A 26,769-nucleotide genomic window follows, 5' to 3' on the forward strand; every position below is an offset into this window, starting at 1 on the left:
TGTGTCAGGTCAGATCCTTTCAGGTATAGAATTTCATTCAAACCTCCCCAATAACTGTGTGAAGTTGAGAATCACTCATTTCATAGATGAGGAACAGAGGCTGGAAGAAGTTACCTAGTTAACATAAGCCACACTGCAAATGATGACCTGTCTGATTACAGTGCCTGTGCTCCGTCTGTTGCACAGAACTGCAACAATAGGTTTCCAAAACGGCAGACTGGCTAGGCCAGGGAGTTTCCTTCCTTGCCTAGTCCAGGTAAATGCAACCTATGCAACCAGGTAAATGCAACCTGTAATGTAAGATACAAACCTATCTTTGTGTTGTTTATACGCTCTAAAGAGGGAGAAATCTGAGGGAAAGAGGGGTAAGAAGGAAGAAAAGGACAATTAGCAAAGCACAAGGATTCTCAAGCAACTAGAATACTTTAAAAGGTCAGGAATCTAGGACCCAAAATGAAGGTGAAATCAGCATATGTAGATGTAAAGACACCATAGCAATATCCTTTAATGTGTCATAATGGATATTATTGTTGCCAAGCTCTGCCAATGATGTCATGTGTTATAAAGGAAGATGAGCTTACTGAGCTTCCCAGAAAGACACTTTCTTACAGATGTGGCCAGAAATCCTTGTATATCCATTATTCCGTAGTTTCTCTGGCATATTTTATCTCCAGCCATTAAAAACTAAGCCTTCCATGAAGAAATCAAAACAGCTCAACAAGGCCACCTTCCAGGTACCAAGGCCCCTGCTTTCTTGCTTTACCCTTTTTTATGGGCTTCCCAAGAGGATGTACCCTATTCATCTTTTTATCTCTAAGATCAAATTGAGGCCCATGGTAATATGCATCTGGTGAACTGAACTGAAAGCTTCCTATTCTTTCTTTTGTCTCCTACCTCTACGATGGCATTGTCTCACATCCATTAGTGGCACAGTAGACATATAAGGATGGGAGAATGTGTAGAGAATATGGGCTCAGAGCCAACCCTGCTTCTGCCATTTACTCACTGCGTGATACTGAGAAAGAGAGACTAGTGAATGTTTGAGGGACTTCAAGTTTGACTGAAATGTATATATATAGAAAAAAAAAAAGTGGTGAGAAAAGAGACCAGAGAGTCAGAATAGAGTCAAAGTGTTAAATTCCAGACCATAGGGTTGGGGAAGTTTTGATCAGTGAGGAACCTGTAAGGAGTAGAATAGTGGAGGAGAGAATGGAGCCCGGGAGTCTACGTAGAAGACCAGGGGACTCATTTAAGTGAGAAAGAGGAAGGCCCAAGTTAAGGGCCTGATAGAGATAAAGAAGAATCAATGTTAAGGAGGTATAATAGGCAAGATTTGGTTAAATGGTTGGGACTGATTAGATGTGCATAGTAAAGAACATTTTGAGTTATAATATGAGAGGGGTCCTATAAATAGGTGGCAGATATGCTGGTTTCCCATTCTCCAAGCCAGGTCGCTGAAGCTGCCCCTCTCTTTACTTCCTGGAAGGCCCTTGGGCCATCATCCTAGAATGAGAAATAGACTGAGGCTGCCCCAAATCCCTCCTGACCTCCCCAGTGGGAGAAATAGGAAAAAAAGTTCAGAGCATTTGAATGCCACCTGTAAAGGCTGCCTGAAGCAAATCCTTTATGTTTACATTCTGTGTAGTTTTGCCTTCATGATGAGTGGATATTAGAAGAGAGGGCTAAGGAAAAGAGAACTGAATAGTAAATTGTAAATAGTAAATTGTGATCATTTCACTTTAAAAATGGTTGACAAAGGGGCGCCTGGGTGGCTCAGTGGGTTAAAGCCTCTGCCTTCGGCTCAGGTCATGATCCCAGGGGTCCTGGGATCGAGCCCCACATTGGGCTCTCTGTTCTGCAGGGAGCCTGCTTCCTCCTCTCTCTCTCTCTGCCTGCCTCTCTGCCTACTTGTGGTCTCTGTCTGTCAAATAAATAAATAAAATCTTTAAAAAAAAGGTTGACAAATCCCTCTCTCCCTCCCTCCAAAACATTCTTAATGCTGCCATGAGAGTAATATTTCTAAATACAAATATAACCATGTCACTTCCCTGCCCAAGAACATTTAATGCTCCCCCCACACTGACTATAGCGATAGTGTCCAACAGAACTTTCTACAAATACGGAAATGTTCTATATCTGCTCTGTCCAATATGGTAGCTACTAATAGCGTGTGATGTTTGAGCACTTGAACTGAAATGAGACTAGCACAATCTAGGAACTGGATTTTAATTTAATTTTAATTTTAATTTTATTTTAAATAGCCATATGTGGCTAGTGGCTCCCTATAGTAGCCTATAGGATCAAGTCCAAACTCCTGAATAAAACCACTGAGGGGCGCCTGGCTGGCTGTCAGAGGAGTATGAAACTCTTTTTTTTTTTTTTTTTTTGGAGCATGAAACTCTTGATCGCAGGGTTGTGGGCTTGAGCCCCATTGGGTGTTGAGATTACTTAAAATAAATAAACACAACAACAACAACAAAAGACTAACAATGAGAAAAATCTTAAAAAAAAAAATACTGAGATATTTACTCTCTACTCCTACCTACCTATCCAGCTTCATTTCCCACTCTTTTCTTTTTTTTTTTTTTTAAGATTTTATTTATTTGTCAGAGAGAGCGAGCGAGAGCGAGCACATGCAGACAGAGTGGAAGGCAGAGTCAGACGGAGAAGCAGGCTCCCTGCGGAGCAAGGAGCCCGATATGGGACTCGATCCCAGGACGCTGGGATCATGACCTGAGCCGAAGGCAGCTGCTTAACCAACTGAGCCACCCAGGCGTCCCTCCCACTCTTTTCAATACAAATATTAGTCCCAGTCAAAACAAACTCCTATAATTCTTTAATCATGACATAGTCCATCATATCTTCATTTCTCCCTGCCTTTGTACCTCATTTCTTTCTGCTGAAATGACCTTTCTTTACTTACTCACCTGGAAAATCCCAACTTCTCTTTCAAGACACAAGTCAAATATTACCTTTTATATTTAGCTCCTTGCATCCACTTCACAGAAATAGTGTGGTCTCTGTGGTCCCTCCACTGTGCTTACACAGCCCCCTTTTCATGCCCTCAATACAGGGTATCATAACTATTTGCTCACTTGTATATCTTGCCCACTAGATTGTGAGCATTTTTAAAAGAGTAATTTCTTTCACTTCAAAGATGGACCACAGATATTACTGTGTTTATTGTTTTGTACTTCTCAGACAACTTACATGAACATTATGCAATTTTAGCCAAGTTACATTAGGTAAGTTTTCTCACTTTATAGATAAAACCAAAGGGAAGAAGATAGGTGGCTTGCCTAAGCTTAAACAACTTGCACAGGGCAAAAAACAGTAATGTATATTTCTAGCTCTGGATGTTCCGTCTGATAGTCAACAACACTAAAGCAAATTAGAGGCTCTGAGATCCTCCTATGGCCAATCCTAAATCTCAAACTAACACCTGGTGATCTGGCATTTACACAGTACACATGAATTTCGGCCACAAGCAACTTTACAGAGAAACTAACAGTGAAGTCAGTCTTTTCCAGATAAGAATGGAAACTAAAGGCACTCAAACCTTGTAATTTTCCCCTCCCTGCTTCAGACAGATGTTTTTCAATATTCTCTTCATTTTTTTTTTTAAGGTTTTAAATTTTTTTTTAAGTTTTTTTTTTAAGTATTTTATTTATTTATTTGACAGAGAGATCACAAGTAGGCAGAGAGGCAGGCAGAGAGAGAGGGAGGAAGCAGGCTTGCCACCGAGCAGAGAGCCCAATGCGGGGCTCGATCCCAGGACCCTGAGATCATGATCCGAGCTGAAGGCAGAGGCTTTAACCCACTGAGTCACCCAGGCACCTCAAAATTTTATTTTTTTATTTGACAGATCACAAGTAGGCAGAGAGATTGGGGAGAAGCAGGCTCTCTGCTAAGCAGAGAGCCTGATGCTGGGCTCATTCCAGGACCCTAAGCTCATGACCTTAGCCAAAGGAAGACACTTAACCAACTGATCCAACCAGGCACCCCGTAAGATTTTTTTTTTTTAATTTTTAAGAAGTCTCTATACTCAACCCTGAGATCAAGAGTTATGTGCTCTACCTACTGAGCCAGCTAAGTGCCCCAACTTCATATTATACATAGTCCTGAGCAGCGTATGCTTACAGGAATATTCTTCATTTTTCTTTGTATTCCAAAAAATTGGCACAGGTCATAGAACACGAGGCTCCAATAAATATTGAATGAAATAATTAATGAAAGAGTACTTAAAAGTTCTTAGAGGTAATTATGAAGTTTAGATTTCTCCAAGATCTTGCACCATCAAAAAAAGCCTGGAGGAACTTTACCTTTCTGGCTGTATTTTTACAAGTCAACCTTCTATAAAAGCTTTCAAAAAAAAAAAAAAAACACCAAAAAACTGATCCAGTCCACAGCACAACCACATCAGAGAAAGCCTTAGGGAAGAAGTGAGAACAAAGGGAGGTCCTTTTGAAGAATATGTTTGATCTCAGATTAAACTTCCCTTAAAGTAATAATTCTATGGTATCCTGTCATAAAAAGTTTCCCAAAGGTGCCAAATAGTTCTGGTTTATCGCTAAGGTAAAAATATATGCACTAAGTTACCTTCAATTGAAAACTATTTTAGCTTCAGTAGAACTTTTCTGCTTTTATTTTATGGTATCGTTTTGGTACAAAGAAAATCATACTTACAAGAAAAAAAAAAGATAAAAGGCCAGAGGTGAAAGAGAACTGGCTACCAAAAGAAAGCCAGAAAGGGATGATACTGACTCCACAGTCCATACTTTACCAGGAATTTCTGCTTGTGCAGGGTTGGGCCCAGAGAGTAGGGATTGCCTAACCCTGGAGAAAGGGAGAAAGAATGATGAAAGAGGCTGCAAGAGGGAAGCTCAAGTGGTTAGTGAGATCACAGAAGGCTGTTAGAAGGGAGGTTACAAAGAACCACTTACCAGGCAGCTAGGTGTGCAACTCAGTCAATCTTTCCATAAGCCCAGAACCTGTCTTCAGATTGCTCCACCCAGCCTCTAGCACAGGGGTATTGGGAAAGTACCTGCTCTACAAAGCTCCTCCAACACAGGGACACTGGGATACTTGGACACCTGGGAGGCTATCCTCCGCCACTCCCTTCTACAGCTTGCACCATTACTTGACATTAGAAAAACTTTTCTTATGGTGTAGGAAGAATCCTTTGTGTTGCTGCTATCCAAGACCCAGATATCAAATGTATACTGGGGGAAAAAAGACAGAAAAAACATAATTTCATAATTTCACTCTACCAAGCTACTCATAGCCTCTAATGTAATGTTCCTGCTTGGCGTCTTGGGATTAGGAGACACAAGTGCAGACTTTATAAGATCATGATGTGGAGGCAGATTTTGAAATAAATTCCCCAGAAGAGAGTACTACCTTCTTGACCTACTGAAATAGGAATTTCTAACTTTCATCTTCTCCAACTAACCTCTCAATGTCTTTTTTAAAAAAAGATTTTATTTATTTATTTGAGAGAGAGAGTATATGAGTAGGGGGTGAAGGAGTGTAGGCAGAGGGACAAGCAAAATCCCCGCTGAGCAGGAGGCTCCATATCAGGACAAGGGATCATGACCTTATGCTTAACCAACTGAGCCACCCAGGTACCCCACCTCTCTATGTCTTTATTTGAATGCCTTATCATTTTTACCTCAACTTTCACAGTCTTCTACCTGAACTACTGTGCTGGCCTTCTAATCAAACCTTTAGCCTAATCCCCATTCTAGTTCATTTCCAAAAGCAGTCTTCCTGAAGCACATATTATGGGGATTATGATTTAAAAAATAAAATAAATCAAATAAAGTAAAACCTTCCTTAACTACTTATGGCCCTCTAATTTGACAACACATTCCTTACCTTGGCATTCATTGCTCTCATGATCCATCTCCAATTTGCCATTCTAACCACTTTTCTCATATACCCATTGCTCCTACTGCACTGATAACTCTGTTCAATATATTTTTTTAAGATTTTATTTTATTTGACAGAGAGAGAGATCACAAGTAGGCAGAGAGGCAGGCAGAGACAGAGGGGGAAGCAGGCTCCCCGCTGAGCAGAGAGCCCAATGCCGGGCTTGATCCCAGGACACTGAGATCATGACCTGAGCCGAAGGCAGCGGCTTAATCCACTGAGCCACGCAGGCGCCCCTCAATATATTTTTCTATACTGCAGACTAAATGTTAATATTTAAGATTACTTTTCTTTTTTTTTTTTTTAAGATTTTACTTATTTATTTGACAGAGAGAGATCACAAGTAGGCAGAAAGGCAGGCAGAGAGAGAGGGAGAAGCAGGCTCCCTGCTAAGCAGAGAGCCCAATGTGGGGCTTGATCCCAGGACCCTGAGACGATGACCTGAGCCCGAGGTAGAGGATTAACCCACTGAGCCACCCAGGCGCCCCTAAGATTACTTTTCTATAGCAGCTATCATGAAAAGCAGAATTAGTTCTAGAGAGATTTGTTTCGAGACTTTTGATGCATTTTGCCAAACTTCATTTCAGAGGTACCAAATCCTGTTTTTGTCACATCTTCACAAGCATTGAATATTAATATATATGAAAACTAATTATAATTGAAGAAATTGTATATAGGGGCGCCTGGGTGGCTAAGTGGGTTAAGCCTCTGCCTTCAGCTCATGTCAGGATCTCAGGGTCCTGCGATTGAGCCCCACATTGGGCTCTCTGCTCAACAGGGAGCCTGCTTCCTTCTCTCTCTCTCTGCCTGCCTCTCTGCCTACTTGTGATCTCTCTCGCTCTCTGTGTCAAATAAATAAATAAAATCTTTTAAAAAATTGTATATAAAAAAACTTTGTGAATAAATAAAATGTGACATATATGTGTGTGTGTTACATATAATTATAATATTATTCAGCCATTAAAAAAGGAAATCTTACCATTTGTGGTAACAGATTGACTATTCAGTGAAATCAGTCAGAGAAAGACAAATACTACATGATCTCACTTATACAGAGATCTTTTTTTTTTTTTAAAAACAAAGAATCTTAAAAAACAAAACATCTCCCCCAAAACCTCATAAATACAGAGAACAGTTTGGTAGTTGCCAGATGCCGGGGTGGGTAGGGGAATGGAAGAAACGGGTAAAGGTGGTCAAAAGGTACAAACTTCTAGTTACAAAATAAATAAGTCCTGGGGATGTAATATATAACCCAGTAACTATAGTTAATAATACTGTTTGTATATTTGGAAGTTGCTAAGAGAGTGTATCTTAAAAGTTCTAATCATAAGGAAAAACATTTATAATTATGTGTGGTGATGGATGTTAACTAAACTTATTGTGGTGATCATTTCACAATATATACATATATACTGAATCATTGTTATATACCTGAAACTAACATAATGTTATATAGCAGTTATATCTCAATAAAAATAAATCTTTGTGAATTAGTAGTTCGTAAATTCTGTTTTCTTTTTAGTATGGTTGAACCTTTCCCCTATCTTTTGTTATCCAATTATATTTCCTTTGTGAATGACCAGTTCATGTCTGTTACTTCTTTATCCTTTGGGGTCTTAATACTTCTATTCCTGCAATCTCACCCTTTTATACACACTCCTACATTTCAGGAAGCAGCTTATGTTCAGGGAAAGAGCACCATTCTAAAGATCATGAAAAACTACTATTATGTAACATGGAGCAAGTAATTTCTTTTTTTTTTTTTTAAAGATTTCATTTATTTATTTGACAGAGATTACAAGTAGGTAGAGAGGCAGGCAGAGAGAGAGTGGGAAGCTGGCTCCCTGCTGAGCAGAGAGCCCAGGACTCTGGGATCATGACCTGAGCCAAAAGCAGAGGCCTTAATCCACTGAGCCACCCAGATGCCCCTCATTTCTATTTTACACACCTCAAATTTGTACGCAAAACCATGTACCCAAATCTATAAAATGAGGGTGATGCAATAGAAGTTTCAAGATCAATGAAAAGTTCAAGTGAATGGGGCTACCCTCCCAAACTCCTAATTTCTGCTTTATCTAGAAGAGCTTCCTTTTACCCAGTCATATATGTATTATATACATGAAATATTTATATGAATATTTATATAATATTCATATGAAACACACACATTTACATGAAATTGAAATATAATGTAGGGGCACCAGGTGGCTCAGTGGGTTAAAGCCTCTGCCTTCAGCTCAGGTGGTGATCCCAAGGTCCTGGGATCAAGCCCTGCATCAAGCCCTGCATCGAGCTCTCTGCTCGGCAGGAAGCCTGCTTCCCTTCCTCTCTCTGCCTGCCTCTCTGTCTACTTGTGATCTCTGTCAAGTAAATAAATAAAATCTTTAAAACATTAAAAAAAGAAATATAATGTAATAAATACACAAATTATATAAATATGTAATCTATATATGTCTAAGTTACACATATAAATTCCTAAAGCCTTTCCATCTCTAATGGCCATGGATTCCTTTATTCTGCCACTAGATAGACTGTAACCAGTTAAAGAACAATTCTGTGGTTGTTATTTCTGTTCTATAGATGAAGAAACTAAGGCACAGTCCAAGTGAATAAATTATTCAAGTCTGGCTAAGAGTACCTTCCAACTCTGGATACTTCTATCTTCGCTGAAAGTTTGGATTTGTTTCTTCAGAATCCTTACCACTCCAAGATAAAATGATTCTGAGTTTCTCAAGACTATAATATTCTAGAAACTTAGGGCTGTAGAGTCTCTGAAAGCTCTAAAATCTTCTAACTCCTGTGTTACAACTCAAAAGGGAGGCTAAGGTTGTGGAAGAGCCAGCTCTTAGCTAGCTCCCCTCTACCTGCCCCATCTCTAACTGGCTATTCATTTCAAATTCCAAATTTTTAAATGACCATGGGGGAAATACGAAAATTATAGTTCATTCATTCATGGAATAGTTTATACTATGCATATAATTAAAATGACAAAGAAAAATACTTAGTATGTAACAAACAACAGATAACTTTATGCAGCATTGTCTCAATTGTGTAAAAATACACAGTGAAAAAAAAAATAATGACAAATAGTGGGTAATCTTGATTGATTCTAGTTGGTGGAATACGTCATTTTTAAAAATTTTTATCCCAATCTTTTATATTATGTTTTATTTTTATAATAAGGAAAAAAAATGTTTTAAGTTCAAACGTGTGAGCCCACACCTGGAGCCGTCAATTTGTCTCAGAGCTGGGATGAGGAGATGAGTCATCTTAAAAGGAGAGGGAGGGGACAGCTGGGCTTTGACTAGGGCTGCTTTTGAAGGGGAGGGACAAGCACTAGATAGGGTGAGGACAGATGAGCTCTGCCGGAGTTCAAACCGGAAGCGCTGACGGTGGCAACCTACCGGGCAAAATCCAACCGCAAAAGCCGGGAATAATGTGGCAGCCGCAAATCGCCTTCAAGGCCAGCCAGATCCAAGCCACCCCCTCCGCCCTCCAGCCAACGCCCCGGCTAGTTCCCGCCTCCTGCCACTCCCCATTGGTCCGCTGAAGCTCATTGGTTTTCCTGGGGCCCGCCCCTTTGGGGGCCTGCGAGAGGTAGCTCGCTCCCTCCCCCACTTCCGCAGGGGCAGCCATGCTGAGAGTGGCAGGCGGGGAAGGGTGGGGCCGTTGGCTCTTTATACAGCCACCGCCCTATTCTTCCAGTGTTTCTTCGCCGCGCTGTATAGGGACGCAGTGGGAAGAGTGATTTACCACTTGGGAGCTGGGCCTTGTATGAAGTGCGGAGGTTTCTTGCACTGTCTCCAGTTCCCTGGAGGCCGGTGGACTTTTTTTCTAGAGGTGATGTCATCACAAAACCTTTCCGAGGTCCTAATGCCCGTGGTTAGGATCTCAGAGCCATTGAAAATCAGAGATCCTTAGAAATAAAATGACCGTCATATTGTCCAAACTAAATAGCTCTGAGACCCTAAGAGGATGCTATTAATAATTACGATTGGCACAACAGTCATAACTGTGGGCTGTTGTGTAACTTAAATAGCCACCGTACTTGGAGATCACCTGGTCCCAGGCCCAGCTCTTTTTTTTAAATTGTGATAAAAGGTGGATAACAAAATTTTCCATTTTAACCACTTTCAGAGTACAGTACATTTCATTCACAATGTTGTTCAACCTTCACCATTATTTCCAAAAATATTCATCACCCTAAATGGAAATTACCCATTAAGTGATAACTTCCCATTACCCACTCCTATTAGCGCCGACACTGTTTATTCTGTTTTCTGTTTCTTTGAGTTTGCCTATTCTTGGTATTTCACATGTCCTAAGTGGAGCTACACATTTTTGTCTTTTTCTGTTTACCTTATCTTAGCATGATGTTTTCAAGTTTCATCTATGTCATACCTTATATCGTACTCCATTCTGTTTTATGGCTGAACACATACATTGTATGGCTATACCACATTTGTTTATTCATCAATTGATGGATGCTTGGGTTGTTTCCGCCTTTTGACTCTTGCAAATGCAACTATAAACACTTGCATTCAGTTATTTGACTCTGTGCTTTTTTTTTTTTTTTAAGATTTTATTTATTTATTTGACAGAGATCACAAGTAGGCAGAGAGGCAGGCAGAGAGAGGGGGAAGCAGGCTCCCTGCTGAGCAGAGAGCCTGATGCCAGTCTTGATCCCAAGACGCTGGGTTCATGACGCGAGCCAAAGGCAGAGGCTTTAACCCACTGAGCCACCCAGGCATCCCATAGCTCTGTGCTTTTAATTTTTTTTGTACATATATTTAGGAGTGGAATTCCTGGATCTTATGGTAATTCCGTGTTTTAACCTTTTGAGGAACTGCTGTGCTGTTTTCCATGGTACCTGGACTATGTTATACTACCACCAGCAATGTATGAGGGTTCTAGTCTCCACATCTTCACAAACACTTGTTACTTTCCGTTTTTTGTCTTTAGTTTTTATGGCTATCCTGGTAGGTGTAAAATGGTATCTCATTGCAAGTTTTGGGTTGCATTTATCTATGACTAATGATGTTGAGCACATTTCCTTATGCTTGTTGGCTATTTTTGTACCTTTTCTGGAGAAATTTTCATTCAAGTCCTTTGCCCATTTCTTGAACTGTTGAATTGTAGGAGTTTTTTATTTTTTTAAATTTTTAAAAATGTATTTATTATTGTTGTTATTGTTGTTGAAATGTATGTAAGACTTCTTTTTTTTTTTAAGAATTTATTTATTTATTTGATAGAGAGAGATCACAAGTAGGCAGAGAGCCAGGCAGAGAGAGAGAGAGAGGAGGAAGCAGGCTCCCCACAGAGCAGAGAGCCTGATGCGTGACTCGATCCCAGGACACTGGGATCATGACCTGAGCTGAAGGCAGTGGCTTAATCCACTGACCCACCCAGGCACTTGTATGTAAGAGTTCTTTATAAATTCTGGATATTAAACCCTTATTGGTTATATGGTTAACAAATATTTTCTCTCATTTTATGGATTGTCTTTTCACTCATTTTATAGTGTCCTTTGATGCACAATAGTTTTTAATTTTAGTCCAATACAATTTATCTGTCTTTTTTCTTTTTTTGTCTGTGCTTTTGGTGTCATATTTAGGAAACTATTGCCAAATGCAAAGTCATATGGCCCATCTCATTTTACAGATGGCGAAATTGAAGTGTACAGGGGAAAAAGGCTGAGCACTCAAGGTCACTGTAAGTTAGTAACACCTGGGACTAAAATCTAAGTTCTTTTTTTTTTTTTTTAAGATTTTTTATTTATTTGACAGACAGAGATCACAAGTAGGCAGAGAGGCAGGCAGAGAGAGAGAGAGAGAGGGAAGCAGGCTCCCTGCGGAGCAGAGAGCCCGATGCAGCGCTGGATCCCAGATCCCTGAGATCATGACCCGAGCCGAAGGCAGCGGCTTAAGCCACTAAGCCACCCAGGCGCCCCTAAAATCTAAGTTCTATTCACAACCAGTGATAAGAGAAAACACACACTTTTAAAATTTTTTTTTTCAAAATTATTTGAGAGAGAGAGACACAGCAAGAGAAGGAACACAAGCAGGGGAGGTGGGAGAGGGAGAAGCAAGGTTTCCCGCCAAGCAGGGAGCCAATATGGGGCTTGGATCCCCAGGACCTTAGGATCAAGACCTGAGCCGAAGGCAGACGCTTAATTACTGAGCCACCCAGACACCCCAAGAAAACACACACTTCAAAAAAATCATAGAGTTTTACCTTCAATAGTAAAATAATGTAATAGAATCTTTAGAATAACTTTGCTCCCAAACAGAAAAGGCTGTGTACATAGTTCAAACTATTATGCTAGGAGACAACTCTGATTGGATAATTTAGGGGTCAGTATTAAACAAAGGAAAGTTGATGTCTTTGATAAAGATACAGACAGGATCCTGGCCGACTTGAGGATATAAGATCTATAGAATGACACTTTAATTCATAGCCTGGGAAACTAGGATTTAGAAATCTAAATCTGGGGCTCCTGGGTGGCTCAGTGGGTTAAATGTCAGCCTTTGGTTCAGGTCATGAGCTCAGGGTCCTGGGATGGAGCCCCACATCAGGGTCTCTGTTCAGTTGGGAGTCTTTTTCCCTCTACCTTTGCCCCCCATCCCTCTTGTGCTTGCTCTCTCTCTCTCAAATAAATAAAATCTTAAAAAAAAAAAAAAAAAAGGAAAGAAAGAAATCTAAATCTTTCCAGCTGAGTTACTTTCTATTGAAGCCAAGAGTCAAATGTCAATTTCTCTTTAATTTTAATAGAAATTCCCCTCCAAAAGTTGGGTTTTTAAAAATATTGGCACACATATCTGAAGTTTTAAATCCTCTTATTCAACAAATATCTGTAGAGAACTTTAAGTCTTTTAGGGTCTTTATTCTTATATTATACACTGATATGTAAATACTGGAATTTCTCTTTCTCTGACATTTACATGGTATACTCTTTAGGACTTAAATAAGGCTAGTCTTTCATAATGTATCCAACTCAGGATGAATGTGGTGTATACGTAATGGCAATGCTTCCTCATCACATTCATTTCTGGACATTTAAAAAGAAATATATTTATTTAAATAATCTGTACACCTAACGTGGGACTCAAACTCATTAGGCTGAGATCAAAAGTCACATGCTCTTCTGACAGCCAGCCACCTCCCCCCATTTCTGGACATTTTTAAGGAGCATCATTTTTTCCCCTTCAGGACAATAAGGTTTGGGAGTGAGAAAACTTCATTAGAAATCATAAGGTAGGAGAGAGGAATTCTCAGACTTTGTCCTAATCAAAATAAGTGGTAATGGTGGTGGGGTCATTGATATATTATGCTGTGCTTTTAAAAAGAATATGGACGCTTTTACTTTTGGAAATTTAAAAAAAATTTCTGTCCAAAACAGAAGCTGCATTCACTCAGCATTTAATTTTTTAATTGGAGAAATTGCCAATAATATCTTCCTTTTTTAAATCTTTCCACCCCTTGAGCCAATCTTCTATCAGAATCAGCTTTAAAAATAAACAAATCTGAAGAAAAGTGGGTAGAAATATAATTTTTCTATCTGTAGAGCATAGCTCTTCTCAGGAACATGAAAAAGCATAATATTTATCTCCTTTGCTCCTTCCCAAAATTTCTGCAAATAATAATAGTATTTTACTCTATCCTCCCCATAAAATGAGACCATTATAGCACAACACATTTTCTAGTTCAATCTCCCTGATGAGCATGTGAGATCCTTTGGTTTTTAGTCTAGAACAGTCTCACTCCCAAGAAGCCCTTAGCCAATCTGTGGGGCTACGAGATCTGTTTTCTTACCAAAGGTTTGTTAAAAACAAGGTAACAGGCCCCAGTGGAGTCACTTATGCTAAGACCCATGCCACCAAATTTAAGTGTTGGCTCTCCCAGCAATTGAATCTTTTATCAGTCAATCAGACATTGCCTAATAGCAATAGTTAAGTAACTACCTAATAGAACCTTACCATTCCCTAAAGAAAAGAGATCGTGCCATAACCAATCTTCTTTTTTGTCTAGTGTAACTTCCTTGTTTCCACTCCAATAAAAGTCTTTCACTTTGTACAGCTCCTCAGAGCTATTCTCTGTCTTGGATGCTGCCTGATTCATGTATCATTGAAAAAAGCCAGTAAGATCTTTAAAATATACTCAGTGGAATTTTGTTCCTTAACAAGTTACTCATATTTAGAGGTGCCAGAATTAGTAAATAATAATAAGGATGCTTGGTTAGATTTGAATATAAAATTTTAAAGTTTCTTTTCCTTTTTCTTTTTTAAGATTTTATTTATTTATTTGACAGAGAGAAATCACAAGTAGATGGAGAGGCAGGCAGAGAGAGAGAGAGAGGGAAGCAGGCTCCCTGCTAAGTAGAGAGCCCAATGCGGGACTCGATCCCAGGACCCTGAGATCATGACCCGAGCCGAAGGCAGCGGCTTAACCCACTGAGCCACCCAGGCGCCCCTTGAATATAAAATTTTAAATGAAATTTAATTTAGCATCCTAAATATTTTTTATGGATTTTATTTATTTATTTGAGAGAAAGAGAGAGAGCTCACATGTGTGCATGCAAGCAGTGTGGGGGAGGGGTTCGGGTGAGAACAGAGGGAGAGAAGGAGAGGGACAAGCAGACTCCACACTGAGCATGGAGCCTTACACAAGGCTCAACCCAAGCTCAATCCCCTGACACTGAGATCACACCAAAATCAAGAGTTGGAGGCCCAGCTGATTGAGCCACCCCTGGCATCCTATATTTTGTCTGCAACCCAATCCATAATACAACAATATTTTACGTTTATTATTTCAATGTCTTGGTGTGAATACAACTAGAGTAAAACATTGGGGTAGGCTTTGCTGGTCAAATGAAGGTAAAATCTGTGTCCTCAAAAATGTATAATTATTGGCAGATACAAGGCAGGACACTGAAATTATATATAAGCAAACAAAAACTACAGTATAATAATATTTCTGCAAAGTGCTGTCAATCTGTGTGTCGCTGGTTTCCTTGAATTTTGAATATTAATCCCTTTCAGTTTTTGTATTCGTAAGAGCAAGAGTACTCCCTCTGTAGTAAAGCTCAGTCTTGGAATCAGCATGGCTTTTGCCTGTTCCTTGCTACCAAAGCATAAATACCTGGTATTGAACAGGACTGTCCAATATTTTAACTGCTTGTATGGTAAAATGAAAAATTGGAGAATTAGACACTCGTGCTCTTTTTTCATTAACATTTTAAATGTGCTTCATCTTAATTTGTGATTGATATTTAATCAATAGTAGTTTGTTATACCTGAGCTTTTGGTTTTGCCTTCTGTTAGGAATTTAATGTAATTTTTAAAAAGATTTTATTTATTTATTTGACAGAGAGAGGGAGAGAGATCACAAGTAGACAGAGAGGCAGGCAGAGAGAGGAGGAAGCCGACTCACTGCTGAGCAGAGAGCCCGATATGGGGCTCAATCCCGGGACCCTGAGATCATGACCTGAGCTGAAGACAGAGGCTTAACCCACTGAGCCACCCAGGTGCCCCTAATGTAATTTTTTAAAAGATCTTATTTATTTATTTGACAGACAGAGATCACAAGTAGGCAGAGAGGGGGAAGCAGGCGCCCTGCCGAGCAGAGAGCCCGATGTGGGGCTCAATCCCAGGACCCTGGGATCATGACCTGAGCCAAAGGCAGAGGCTTTAACCCACTGAACCACCCAGGCGCCCCTAAAACATCTTTTAAAAAGGTGGAGGAGGGGTGCTTCTGGCTGGCGCAGTTAGTGGAGCATGTGAATTGATCTCAGGTTTGTGAGTTTGAGCACCATGTTGAGTGTAGAGATTACTTAAAAGGAAAATTCTTTAGGGGTACCTGAGTGGCTCGGTTGAGGGTCTGCCTTTAGCTCAGTTCTTGATTCCAAGATCCTGGAATCAAGCCCCATTTCTGCCTTTCTGCTCAGTGGGAAGTCTGCTTCTTTCTCTCCCTCTGCCCACTGCTCCCCTTACTTGTGCTCTTTCTGTCAAATATATAAAATCTTAAAAAAAAAAAAAAAGTCTTTAAAAAAAAAGAAGAAAGAAATGTTGTAACCCTTTGGCAACTGATGAATTGTTTTGCAATGGGAGTAATTTCATTCTCTATGCATTTGTAAGGAAAATGGGTTAGTAGTTCAGATACTAATGTTAAGTTGTACATAAAATACTATAAAAAGGATGGTATTCTAAGGGGGAAGAGAGAAACATCTCTAAAAAATATTTTTCCACCATCTTTTCATCTCTCTCCTTCCAAATGATAGTAACTATTGAGTTTTTTCTCTATATAGGTAATGTGCAAAATGCTCTACCGGCATTACTTAATTTCATTCTTACAGATAAACCAAGATTAGAGATGTGATTAGAGATGTGATTCATTACTTTTGGAGGACAACTGGTGACCCTGTAAACAGTGACAACAGAAAGCACAACAACATACTTTTTTTTCCCCCAGATGAAGAATTTTAAAGCACTCAGTTATAAAAGGAGACATTTGGGCTCAATATTAGGAACAACTTCCAGATATTGAGGAACTGGAGAGTGGAGAGATTGTCTTCAGTATATATACTGAAGAATCATTTGATACCTATATGTCTGGAAGCTGATAGAGATGAAAAAGCCCTACAGATACTCTCTTGGCTCAGTAATTTTGGGAAAAGGAATTTGCATATAGACCAAAGATGGGAACTTTATCTGCTTTGTGTTGTTTTCTTTATAGCTTCAGCCCCACCTACACGTATTGTGGAACCCTGTACTATCTTGCAATCTGTTGCAATGCCTACTTCTAAAACAAATGGTGATCATTATTTACCTGTAGTTACTTGGGTTCTTACTTAAAATGGAACATGTCTAAAACTAAACTATTGTCCTCTTTTTCTTGACCACTGTCTGCCTCTTTAGTTGTTACCTTCTTATTTTCTTTCATTCTCTTAAAAAACTTAAAATTCCTTAAATGCATCTTCACTTCTTGCTTCTATTACTTAATCTCCCATTTCCTCCTAAATCCAAATCTGGCTTTTGTCTTCCTCATTCCATTGAAACTTCTCTGACTCAGGCCACCAATGACCCCTTTACTGAAGAATGCCTGGGTTACTCAGTTGGTTAAGCATCTGCCTTCGGCTTGGGTCATGATCTCAGGGTCTGAGGATGGAGCCCTAACAGGGAGCCTGCTTCTCCCTCTGTTTGCTGCTTCCCCTGCTTGTGCTCTCTCTCTCTCTCTCTGACAAATATTAAAATCTGTAAAGATAAGTAAATAAGTAAACACTTTTAATGAGATATAATTTACATATGATAAAAATCACCCGTATTAAGTGTATAGTAATTCACTGATTTTTAATGAATTTACAGAGTTGTATAATCATCACCATGAGCCAGTTTTAGAAATTTCTCTTACCTGAAAAAGATCCCTGTGTCCATTTGCAGCCTCTCACCTTTTGAGAGTAGATTCAAAGGGTAATTTTCAATCTACAAGGCATGTTTTTCCCCTGATGCATTTGGTACTGCTGACCACACCTTTCCTTTTGAAACTTTTCTCTTCCCTTCTTTCTGATCACCACTCTCTCCTGGTTTTCCTCCTAACTTTCTGATATTTCTTACCAGATTAGTTCCTCTAATTTTATTTTATTTTACCTTCTCTAACTTTAAATATTGCTATTCCAGAGAGTTCTGTCTTGACCTCTCGGCCTACCCTCTCCTCAGGTGATCACATCCATCCTCATGACACTAATTGCCACCTGTAAGGTGACAACTCCAAAATCTGTTTCTAACTCAGACTTGGGTTCTGAACTCCTGACTAGTATAGTATAGTGGTGAAAGACTTATCACCAACAGTGGGTCATCTCTTCAGCTCTGGTTATAAAAAAGTGTAAATAAAAACTCACTGGGGCACCTGGGTGGTGCAGTCAGTTAAGCCTCGGATTCTTGGTTTGGGCTCAGGTTGTGATCTCAGGATCATGAGATTGAGCCCCAAGTCAGGCTCATGTTCAGCTTGGAGTCTGGTTGAGTTTCTCTCTCCCTCTCCCTCTGTCCCCTACCCCAACCCCCTTAAAATAAATGAGTAAATATTAAAAAAGAAAACTCATTAAAATAGGACATAAATCCTGTTCTTCTTGAAGGAGGAAATTATGATTTACCCATATCTAATTAAATTTCAAAGTAGTAGGTGAAATAAATATATATATGATCTTTTTTTTTTTTAAGATTTTATTTATTTATTTGACAGAGAGAGATCACAAGCAGGCAGAGAAGCAGGCAGAGAGAGAGGAGGAAGCAGGCTCCCTGCTGAGCAGAGAGCCCGATGCGGGCCTTGATCCCGGGACCCTGAGATCACGACCTGAGCCGAAGGCAGCGGCTTAACCCACTGAGCCACCCAGGCGCCCTATATATATGATCTTTGAAGTCTATAAACCATAATATACCCTTCTTAGCAGATCTTGTTAGAGTTTGAATGTATCTGAATCTCCGTTAGTTACTTTATTCTAATTTATTTTGTATTTATTTATTTTTTTCACAGCTGTCTCACCAGGAGATTGATGTAAACCCAAGAACAGGGACTAAATCTTTTTCCACTTTGTCCTTTCATAAAGAAAGCACAGACCTTGGTACCTAATAGGCAAAAGTGTTTGTAGAATGAATAAATGAACAAATGAATGCATCAGGCAGAGCATACTTGAATCTGAACTGATGTGTTAATGTAGTGAACACTGGTGGTGGGCTGCCAAATGTCATTTTCAATCTTTTCCTCCTTATAACAAAATTACAGTTTTATTACAATAATCCATCTCCCTCCACAAAGCCATATACTTTTGTATTTGTTATAGTAATCCCATTTCTCTTTCCAGTGACAGATTTAGGATGGGTATGTAAAGAAATTCTGGAAAGAGAGGCGGAATAGGAAGTCTGCTGGGGGGGGATTCCACGGAGAGTTTTTTACTTATAAATAGAGCTACATAGAGCTATCTTCTCTCTTTGGACTTCATAGTATCTACATGTGTCAACCTGAACTATTACAGCCATCTTATCATTACTGGGGAAGCTGGTATCCAAAGGAAAAGTCAATATGCTGAGGAAAGGAGGGTAAAGGCAGAGGAACAAGGTCCTTGCAGACACTGCTAGGTGGAAGTTAACCAACTTTGAAGGTGCCATAGCTAGGAACCTCTTAATGTGATTTTCCCTATTGTTTAAGCTATTTAGTGTTGGGCTTTCTGTTTCCCCTGAAGGATTCCTACTGGATAATGTGAGTAAATGAATAACACAGCAAACAACCTCTATCTTTTTTTTCTCTCTCTCTTTCTCATCTGACTACATTGGAGTGTGGACAAAGGGCACATGTTGGCCCTGTTTTATTGGGATACAGCTGTAATGTAGATGTTCTTGCAAACCTCCTCTGGAAAGACTGTACACTAAACTTGATAATTTAGATCTGGGCAACAAAAGAACAATTTAGGATCTTGCTTCTGCTGATGAAAATAATGAGACTTTCTAGCCTGGCTCTAATACACAATGCTGGCATTTTTAGCACAGGGGGACAGTCCTAATAGTAATTATTTTTCAGGAGACTTGAAGATAGGTATTGACATTGGTTCTTTGTAATTATTATTATATTTTTATACAATTTTCAGAACTTTTACCTTTTTCTTCTCTTCCGTTTACTCAAATTCTACTAATATGTCAAGATGCAGCTGAGATTTCATCCTTATCATAAATATAATATAACCTCTCCTCTAATCTCTTAATTGCCTTAGTACTTTATTTGGCAGTTGGTCATGCAATGCTTTGTGAGATCTCAATGTATGGTTTTAAAATGTTGTTCAAATCTTTGTTAAACTTTTACTTAAGAATTTTTTTAATTTAAAAACTATTTCATTTTATTTTTACTTTAATTCCAGTATAGTTAACATTTAAGCTTTTCATATGTCTTTCATTTTCAGCTACATTTTAAGTTCCACCGTGGCTGAATAGGTATCAAGATATCCTCACACAAGCACCTGATTTACTGGATAATAAATTGTCAATTTATTAAATTATCAAATAAAGAAATGATTATTGGGACACTTGGATGGCTCAGCTGGTTAAGCATCTGCCTCCCACTCAGGTCATGATCCTGGAGTCCCAGGATCGAGCCCCATGTCAAGCTCTACACTCTGAGGGGAGCCTGCTTCTCCCTCTGCCCCTCCCCACTCATGCTCTCTCTCTCTCACTCTCTCAAATAAATGAATAAAATCTTCCAAAAATAAATAAACAAATGGTTATTTATGTTTTATTGTAAATTTTTAAAAAGATTTTATTTATTTATTTGACAGACAGATCACAAGTAGGCAGAGAGAGAGGGGGAAGCAGGTGCCCTGCCGAGCAGAGAGACCGATGTGGGGCTCAATCCCAGGACCCTGGGATCATGACCTGAGCCGAAGGCAGAGACTTTAACCCACTGAGCCACCCAGGCGCCCCTATTGAAAATTTTTAATTTAAAATGTTAAGAATGTGTAGAAGGAAGAGATTAAGCAAAGGAGTTAGAAATCTCATTTTCTTTGTATTTTGTTGCTGAGAGCTAAACAGATGTTTTGGATTACAAAAATATCCTTCCTTTACCTCTTAAAGCATGTAATAATTCAGTGGTAATAGGTATGGAGAATCAAATAAGATAGAATCTGTTTTAGTGTTTATATGAAGTTGACCCTCATGCTTTGTTTTCTCTCCCATCTCCTCAGCACAAAGCACATTGCCTTGTGTTTCACTTGTACATAATAAATGTTGGAATACATTAAACAAATGTGTAGAGACTTGGGAATAGCTTCTTGGGTATTTATTGTACTGTTTTTTTTTTTTTTTTTAGAGATTTTTATTTATTTATTTATTTGACAGAGAGAGAGAGATCACAAGTAGGCTGAGAGGCAGACAGAGAGAGAGAGGGAAGCAGGCTCCCGCTGAGCAGAGAGCCCGATGCGGAGCTCGATCCTAGGACCCCGAGATCACGACCCGAGCCGAAGGCAGTGGATTAATCCACTGAGCCACCCAGGCGCCCCTGTACTGTTGTTTTTTTTAACAGACTTTATTTTTTAGAGCATTTTATGTTCATAGCAAAACTGAGAGGAAGATACAAAGGTTTCTTAAATATCTCCTATCAGGACACTTGCATGCTTCCCCCGTTATCAATATCCTTGACTAGAATGGCACATATGATAGTAATGATGAACCCACATTGACCCATTATTGTCACCCAAAGGCCATAGTTTACATTTTGTGGATTTGGGCAAATGTATAATGGCATGTATCCACCATTATAATATCCTCCTAAGTAGTTTCACTGCCCTAAAAATCACCTATTCAACCCTCCCTCCTCTTAACTCTTGACAACCACTGAATCTTTTGCTGTCTCCATAATTTTGATTTTTCCAGAAATATGAACATTTAACATAAACATCCAGTTAACACGAAAATTGAAAGCTCATTTTTGGGGCACCTAGATGGCGTAGTTGGTTGGGCGTCCAACTCTTGGTTCCAGTTCGGGTTGTGATAGCAGGGTCATGGGGTTGAGGCCCAGGTTGGGCTCTGCACTCAGCTTGGAGTCTGTTTGGGACTCTCTCTCCCTGTACCTTTACCTCTACCTCTCCTCTCTCTCTCTCTCAAATAAATGAATAAATATTGAAAAAAAAAAAAGCCACGAAAACAAAATCTTTTTCATCCCACCTTCAATCAGGATAAAAAAGAGATGCTTGGCTGGCTCAGCTAGTGGAGCATGCGATTCTTGATCTTGGGGTTGTGAGTTCAAGTCCCACACTGGATACAGAGATTGCTTAAAAAATAAAAAAATTAAGAAGAAACCATACCTGTGACAATGCTTCTACATAACATAAACTATAGGTATGTATGTTTACTTTTTTTTTTTTAAGATCGTGTTTATTTAATAGAGTGAGAGAGCATGAGCAGAGGGGAGGGGCAGAGGGAGAAGGAGAAACAGACTCCTCGTGGAGCAGGGATCCCAATGCAGGACCTGATCCCTGGGTCCTGGGGTCATGACCTGCGCTGAAGGCAGACACTCAACTGACTGAGCCACCTAGGTTCCCTAAGTTTTTTTTTAAATTGAAATATAATTCACGTATCATAACATTCATGCTTTTTTAAAGTATATAGTTCAGTGATTTGTATTGAATTCACAATGCGGTGCAACCATCACCGATATCTAAATCCTGATCATTTCATCAGCCCAAAAATGAAAGGGTAATATGTGGCCCTTTGTGTCCAGTCTCTTAGCATAATGTTTTCCAGTTTCATCCATGTTATTCCATGTATCAGCCCTTCATTCTTTTTTATGGCTAAATAATACTCAATTCATTATATTGGTATACCTGATTTTGTTTACCCATTTATCAGTTGAGAGAAATTTGAGTTGCGGCACCTGGGTGACTCAGTTGGTTAAGCGCTTGCCTTCAGTGCAGGTCATGATCTCAGGGCCCTGGGATCAAGTCCGACACTGGGATCCCTGTTCTGTGGGGAGTCTGCTTCTCCCTCCACCCCCTCCCCTGCTCATGATCTCTCTCTCTCAAATAAATAAAATCTTTAAAAAAGAAGAAATTTGAGTTGTTTTTATTTTTTGGATAATAGGAATAATGCTCCTGTGAACACAAAGGAGCTCCTTGTACATACAAGTTTTTGCGGACATATATTTTCTTTTTTTTTTTTAAAGATTTTATTTATTTCACAGAGAGAAATCACAAGTACACTGAGAGGCAGGCAGAGAGAGAGAGAGAAGGAAGCAGGCTCCCTGCTGAGCAGAGAGCCCGATGCGGGACTCGATCCCAGGACCCTGAGATCATGACCTGAGCCGAAGGCAGCGGCTTAACCCACTGAGCCACCCAGGCGCCCGCGGACATATATTTTCAATTCTCTTAAATTATACCTAGAAGTAGACTTTTTAGAAAAGATTTATTTATTTAGGGGCACAGGGTGGCTCAGTCGGTTAAGTGTCTGTCTTCCATCCAGGTCATGATCTCAGGGTCCTGGTATTGAGCCCCACATCAGTCTCCCTGTTCAGCGGGAGCCTGCATCTCCTTCTCGCTGTGCAGCTCCCCCCCTGCTTATGCTCTCTCACTCTCTGTCAAATTAATAAATAAAACCTTTAAAAATTTATTTATTTATTTGTTTATTTGAGAGAGAGAGAGCAAGTGAGCAAGCACATGTGGGGGCGGGCTGAGGAAGTGAATCTTCAAGCAGACCCTAATGTGGGGCTTGACAAAGGGCTTGATCTCATGATCCATGAGACTATGACCCATGAGATCATGACCTGAGCAGAAAAAAGGGTTGGTAGCTTAACCAACTGAGCCACCCAGGTGCCCCCATCCACACATCTTCTTTGAAGAAATGCCTCCTCAAGTCCTTTGCCATTCAAAATTTGCCTAGGTGCCCCTCTTTTCTTTTCAATTTTTATTTTTATTTAGTAATCTCTGTACTCCACATGGGGCTCGAACTCACAACTCTGAGATCAAGAGTTGCATGCTCTTCTGAGTCAGCCAGGAAAACCCCTCTTTTATCATCTTTTATAAATTTGATTGTAGGGCTCCTGGGTGGTTCAGTGTGTTAAGCCGCTGCCTTCAGCTCAGGTCATGATCTCAGGGTCCTGGGATCGAGTCCCGCATCGGGCTCTCTGCTCAGCAGGGAGCCTGCTTCCCTTCCTCTCTCTCTGCCTGCCTCTCTGCCTCCTTGTGATCTCTCTCTGTCAAATAAATAAATAAAATCTTTAAAAAAATTTGATTGTAATCATTTAATTTCCAAGAAAGGCTGTTTTTGTTTCAGTGTTCCTTTTAAAAAATATGACCTTGTTCTTTCTTCATAATTATGCAGTTCTTTTCTCTCATCATAGACTTTCCTAATTCTTTCTTGCTGGTTTATTTGTTTTATTTTCTTTATTTCATATTGGAGGTTTTTATCAAATATGTGGGAAATCTTTAATTTTGTTCCTATTTAATAGAAGACACCAAATTAATTGGGAATTCAGTGTGAGTGGGTGGCATGTTCTGATTAGAAGGGTTCACTACATGTTGATGTGGCGAACTGGCTTCTTTTTTTTCTTTTTTTAAAAAAGATTTTATTGGGGCACCTGGGTGGCTCAGTGGGTTAAGCCTCTGCCTTTGGCTCAGGTCATGATCTCAGGGTCCTGGGATGGAGCCCCCCATGGGGCTCTCTGCTTGGTGGGGAGCCTGCTTCCCCCCACTCTCTCTGCCTGCCTCTCTGCCTACTTGTGATCTCTCTGTCAAATAAATAAATAAAATATTTTAAAAGATAAATAAAATATTTTAAAATAAATGAAAAGATTTTATTTATTTATTTGAGACAGTGAGAGAGAGAGAGCATGAGAGGGGAGAAGGTCAGAGGGAGAAGCCGACTTTCCGTTGAGCTGGGAGCCCTTTGTGGGACTCGATCCCCGGACCCCAGAATCATGAGCAGAGTGAAGTCAGGTGCCCAACCAACTGAGGCACCCAGGTGCCCTGAACTGGCTTTTTTATTGAAGTTACCGTTACATTAAAAATTTACAGGTCCTGGGAAACCTGGGTGGCTCAGTGGGTTAAAGCCTCCGCCTTTGGCTCAGGTCATGATCCCAGGGTTCTGGCATCGAGTCCCGCATCAGACTCTTTGCTCAGCAGGGAGCCTGCTTCTCCCTCTCTCTCTGCCTGCCTCTCGGCCTACTTGTGATCTCTGACTCTCAAATAAATAAAATCTTTAAAAAAATTTTACAGGTCCTTTCTCTGGGGTGTTTCAACTTACCTTGGGGCAGGGAAGGATATAAGACACTGCTAGTGGTGGGCGCCTGGGTGGCTCAGTGGGTTAAGCCGCTGCCTTCGGCTCAGGTCATGATCTCAGGGTCCTGGGATCGAGTCCCACATCGGGCTCTCTGCTCAGCAGGGAGTCGGCTTCCTCTTCTCTCTCTCTCTGCCTACTTGTGATCTCTCTCTGTCAAATAAATAAAATCTTAAAAAAAAAAAAAAGACACTGCTAGTGTTATGTAAGGTGCTTGGGGAGAGACCACTGGTTATCAATGCCCCTATCTTCTGACAGCAACTCCCCCTATTATTCCACTATGCCTGGTTCTTGAGCCTGGAGCCTCTTGTGTTTAATTCCTCTGTAGAGATGGAAAGGTTTATAACTACTATTTATATAGTCATTGATACAATTCCCTTGTTATGGGCCCCTTTCCTTACCTCTACCTTCTGTAGTACCCTTCACATTCCTGAGCCTTTCTGGGATCCTGTTTGACTTGCTTCTTGTTACTCTCCCCTTCAGTGAACACTTTCTGGGCTCTGTTTAGTCACCACTGCTCTATCTTCATCTCCCAACTTAAAATATGACAGTTCTGGGTTTGAGTTGTCAAAACCAGAGCCTGCATTTTTATTTTTTATTTGGAAAATTTCAGAAAAGGAAGGAAGCAGAAAAATCTTTAGTCTATCATCCTATAACTGGAAATTTGTTTAATTTTCCCAAATGATGTGGCTTATTATCTCACAGGATAGTCTCAGTTACACACTACTGTAATGACTATCTTCTGATTTTTAAATAAAAAAGTCCTGGTCCCTTTGTTTTATTCAAAAATCTGGAGAAATTTTTACAAAAAGATTGTTTCTCCTGGCATCTTAGGCAAGTTACAATTTGGCTGTACAGTCTGTTGGCATTTCAGTGCAAACAGTATTGGTCCCACTTTTCTGTCCTAAGATGCTCTATTCTTTATATAAAGAGCAGGAGAAGCAGTTGTTCTCTTTTACTCTGAGGGTGATTATCTCTTAGCGGCAAGTGGAGTGATTCATTCTCCTGTTCCTTTTGGAGGAGACTTTATTACTTGTGGGGGATACAGTGTCGGGGAGAGGAGAGCTCCAGCAATATGTCAGGTATTACACATTCCGGACTGGCATAAAAAGAAGCAACCTCTTCCCCCACTGGAATTTCAAAGCCTGAAAGGAACACCCCACATCTAAGGCTCTGAGAAATTACATTATTCATAACGAGGACCATGATTCATATGAACGGAACAAAATGGAATTATCAAAAATAGATTCTGTAGATTAATCGGTAGCAAAAATATCTTCTGACTTAGCTTATGAATTGGCTATAATCACAGGAAGGACGATTCCATTGAGGTTTTACCATCTTCTCCTCCACCTTGATTGAATAACCTTTATACTTTTCCCATGGCACATCTTTGTAGGTCAAGGTATTTGGAAAACTGGCTTTGACATGATGCCTCCCTCTTTTTTTTTTTTCTCTTTTTATCTTTTAAAAGTGATTCTTGCTTAAACATACCTTGTGTTAATTGTGTTCATTTAATTGGTCACCTTGAATTATTGAGCATTTGTCATTTTTATGCTTTCTATATTGACCCACTATTATTTTTAGCAGTGATGATTATAATAACCTGCAGAGTGGGTTAGAAGGGCTTCACATTTGATGGAACTTGAATTCCTGCCAGAGCTATTATTTGCTTCAAATATGAGCAATGTGATTCCAGTCCTTTTACCTGGGCAATTTTCTCCTTCTATTGATTTCCTGCCTCTATAAGAGTAATAAATTCTTTTTAGGGAGTAGTAAACAGAAAAGGCAGTTCCAATTTGATAACTATTACTGTATTATGTATACACACACAGTATTGAGTAACCAGCGTTCAGGGAATTGTGTGAGATGTTTTGTTTTTTTCATTATTATTATTTTTTATTTGAGAGAGGTAGAATGGGGGAGAGGGAGACCATGAGAGGGGAAAGAGTCAGTGGGAGAAGCAGATTCCCTGCTGAGCAGGGAGCCTGATGCGGGACTTGATCCTGGGATTCCAGGATCATGACCCGAGCTG

General features: G+C 39.8%; 2 protein-coding genes across 2 annotated transcripts in view; one reads left to right on the plus strand and one right to left on the minus strand.

Annotated features, from left to right (window-relative positions):
- MRPL48 (mitochondrial ribosomal protein L48) overlaps positions 1 to 9,679 on the minus strand; it is a 69,730-nt gene extending 60,051 nt beyond the window's left edge. Inside the window, exon 1 of the mRNA XM_082749790.1 lies at positions 9,336 to 9,679. The gene's annotated coding sequence lies outside the window, so the exon portion shown is untranslated. The remainder of the gene's footprint in view (positions 1 to 9,335) is intronic.
- The window catches only part of RAB6A (RAB6A, member RAS oncogene family), a 121,595-nt gene continuing 95,437 nt past the window's right edge, over positions 612 to 26,769 (plus strand). Inside the window, exon 1 of the mRNA XM_082749794.1 lies at positions 612 to 734. The gene's annotated coding sequence lies outside the window, so the exon portion shown is untranslated. The remainder of the gene's footprint in view (positions 735 to 26,769) is intronic.

The sequence above is a fragment of the Mustela nivalis genome (genome assembly GCF_964662115.1).
Source record: "Mustela nivalis genome assembly, chromosome: 9".
Lineage (NCBI taxonomy): Eukaryota > Metazoa > Chordata > Mammalia > Carnivora > Mustelidae > Mustela > Mustela nivalis.